This window comes from Octodon degus, unplaced genomic scaffold (assembly GCF_000260255.1).
Source record: "Octodon degus isolate 3935 unplaced genomic scaffold, OctDeg1.0 scaffold00024, whole genome shotgun sequence".
In the NCBI taxonomy this organism is placed as follows: Eukaryota; Metazoa; Chordata; class Mammalia; order Rodentia; family Octodontidae; genus Octodon; species Octodon degus.
The window spans coordinates 14,470,711-14,474,152 of record NW_004524600.1 but is presented as its reverse complement, the minus strand read 5'-3'; the positions used below and the strand labels follow the sequence as shown (position 1 = coordinate 14,474,152).

The window sequence follows — 3,442 nt, the reverse complement described above, 5'->3', positions numbered from 1 at the left end:
TTTTATAATTATGTATGTCTAAAACTAAAAGGTATAAACTGATTTTTTATTGGTTTTATTATTTTTTAAGGTGAACAAAACCAAATTTACTGTATTGCCTAAGACATTGCAATTTTTAGTAGATCTTACTTTGGATTCTTAGCTGAAGCTTTTCTCAACAGACATCATACAGTTCAAGAATAAGCAATAGGGTTAATGTGTGCTGTTTATCCTGTGTATGGTTCCTAGTTCACTGTGAAAATTATTAATAAGTCTTTTTTTTGCTGTTGTTTTTGTTTTTGTTTTGTGGAACTGGGGGTTGAACTCAGGCCCTTGCACTTGCCAGGGAAGCGCTTATTCCACTGAGCCATCTCCCCGGCTCCATTAATAAGTCTTGTTGGTCATGCTAACACTGGAATTAGCTTCAGAAGAACCGAATTACTATTTCAGAAGAAGGCTTTCACTTGATATCATTTTAGTTTTCATTTTGTTTTACATCGATGTGGGGGCTGTGTGTGTTTGTACATCCAGCCGTGCATTAGTGATAACACCCACACATTTGTAGGGAAAGTGTCATGCTGGGTGACTGTTTCACAAGAGAGAAAAAGAATGACCAAGGAGATAGAGAGAGACAGACTTGTGGCCTCAAAAATTTGCACTTTTGATTTCTTCTCTTTGCAGTAATTCTCTCTCCAAAGTGTCCCTGCTCCCAAAGACATAGTTATACATATATCACCTAGCTGGAATTTAAGTTGTCCTTACCTATATTTCATATTTTCAGGTCATTCTTGCCATGTATATTTGATTAGTTTCCACTATTATATTCTCACCTGGTTTCATACTCAATAAAATTAGATGTGATAGGAAAATAGGAGCGCATTTTTATCTGCTAGTGACATCATCCTATGCTCAGAACAGATCTTTCTCCCTATAAATATTATAAAAGAATATTGGAAGAAATTAAAGAATTGCAGTTTGTACCAACATGTAAGGATAGGCCCCTACAGCACCAAATTTGACCTCACCAAAATTAAATGAATATATAGGATTTCAAAATGATTCTTTTGTATATATAAGACACATAAGTTGCAATATACCAAGAAGATAAGGTTATTTTAAATCTAATTTTGAATAGATTAAGTGCAATTGAAACCTCAAACTACAAATATGAAAGGCCACATTTCAGCTATTCTGTAAAATATTCAAAAGATCTGTAAATTACTGCAAATACTTTGTGAACCTGTCTATGGGAGAAATAGAGACCTGATTTGTAGAGATTTAATAAATAACAGATATAAATAGTTACTATAAATAATAACACTGATTATCCTGTGTAATCAAACCCTTCACCTGCTGCGATACACACTGCATTTATGCAGATCAGCTGTAGGCCTTTCATCCATGAAATTATAGAATATGTAATGTGATGGGCCATGATATATTCGGTATAATTGCTTATTTATAAAAGGAGCTATCAACAGCCCACTTTAAATAAATTCAGAAATCACCATAGGGCATTTAGAAATGAATATTTTATATGACATTTTTAAAAGATTATGAACATTTCTTTGAATAGTAAAATAAATGGCTGTTTGGCTGTTTTAACTCATCCAGTGTAGAGTCAAGATAATACCATATAAACTGTAATTACTATATTTGTATATTAATAAAAATAACTGTACTAATAATGTAAATTTTATCTTAAAGTCTGAGTAAAGAGAAAGCAAATTAATAAGTGCTAAACTTTCTCATGGGTCCTTTGAAAGTAAAGTTCAACAATAGCTACATGAATGCTTATGCATTTACATATCATTCATCTATTACATATTTATATGTTCCCTCAGTATATTTTAAGTCTATATTTAGTGACAAAGTATTAACTTTTGAAAATTCAATTCATGTTCATAATCTAAAACACTTAACACAATCAGAAACAATACATTTTTGGTTTTGATCATTAATATAATTGAATTTTGCAGTAGGTGAATTACAAAGTTGTAATTATTCATCAGAACCCCAGATTCCTAAAATCAAGGTGAGAGTACCTTATGAACAAGGTTTTAGTCACAAAATATTAAATTAATGACTTATTCCCAGTAATGACTGCCAAGACAAAAAGATATTACACAGTTAAAATATGCAAAGTGGTAAGTGGCAGAAATGACCTTTGGATTATTAGTAATTCACTAGAGATTGATTGAACAGCTTCAGAGAGCCGCAAAGTCATCAGCACTTTTCTAATCTCTGGACAACAATTATTTTCTTCACCTTCATTTGCACGTACTTTTCCATGTTGACATTGGCAGTCATTAAAATACTAAGGATTGCCTTGTTGATATTTAGTTTTCTTGTGATTTTGCACATACTGTTAGGCATAAGGACTGGGTTGTTTCCCAGTTCCTGCAAAGGGTACACAAGACAAAAAAAAAATTTTGATATTTTGATATTTTGAGATTATTTTCAAGCAAGAAAATAAGAGTTAGAGAAACTTTGAGAGTTTTCTCTAAAAGTAATGCACATATCATTTTTCAGAGTAAGGAAGATAATGACAACATAAATTCACATAACCAGAATAGCTCAGGAAGAAAAATCAGAAATAAATGATCATATTATGGGCCAGGGAGATGGCTCAGTAGAATAAGCGCTTCCCTGGCAAGCGCAAGGGTCTGAGTTCTATCCCTGGTTCTGCAAAAAAAAAAAAAAAAAAAAAAAAAAAAAAAAAAAAAAGAAATGATCATATTCATACTATTTAAATTTATTATCTAAAGAATAAACCACAGATAAAGTATAAAACTTAAATTAATATGAACACTACAGATGATAGATCTCTAACAGTTTTTTGAGAGTTCTGAGAGATGGGAACTGTACATGGAATATACTTAGATGAAGTTCATGGGATCTACTAAATTGAAACAAGTGACTTTAAAACTAAGAAACAAAAATGTAGACAGAATTATAGTCTATAACAGGGCTTCAATAGTTAAACTAGAAAGTTCAAATCAATTAAGAGTAGAAACACAAGTAGAAGTTATGGTTTTCTTAAAAAATAAAGTTTACTCTTTTGGGAGTTTTTAAGTTGACAGCAAAATCAAGAAGAATATACAAAAATGCCCTGTATGTCTGCTGGCTACAGAGAGAGAGAGAGAGAGAGAGAGAGAGAGAGAGAGAGAGAGAGAGAACAGACAGATAGACAGAGACAGAGACAGAGACAGAGACAAAGAGAGACTCTCCCATTGTAAGGCACTCCCCACCGGCATAGTACGTTTGTCACTATAATGAATGTACCACAGCATCATTATCTCTCAAATGCCAATTTGCATCACAGTTGAGTCTTGGTGTATGCACTGTATGTGTTTGAATAAAGCTAGAATGTCATGTATCCACCATTGTGGCATCATTCAGATTATTAGCTCTGCTGCCAGAAGAATTCTCTTTTTCTGCCCATCATTCTCCTCTCTTCCAT

General features: G+C 32.6%; 1 pseudogene; it reads right to left on the bottom strand.

Moving 5' to 3' along the window:
• LOC101593150 overlaps window positions 1–3,236 on the bottom strand; it is a 34,881-nt pseudogene extending 31,645 nt beyond the window's left edge.
• Between the last annotated feature and the right edge of the window lie 206 nt (window positions 3,237–3,442).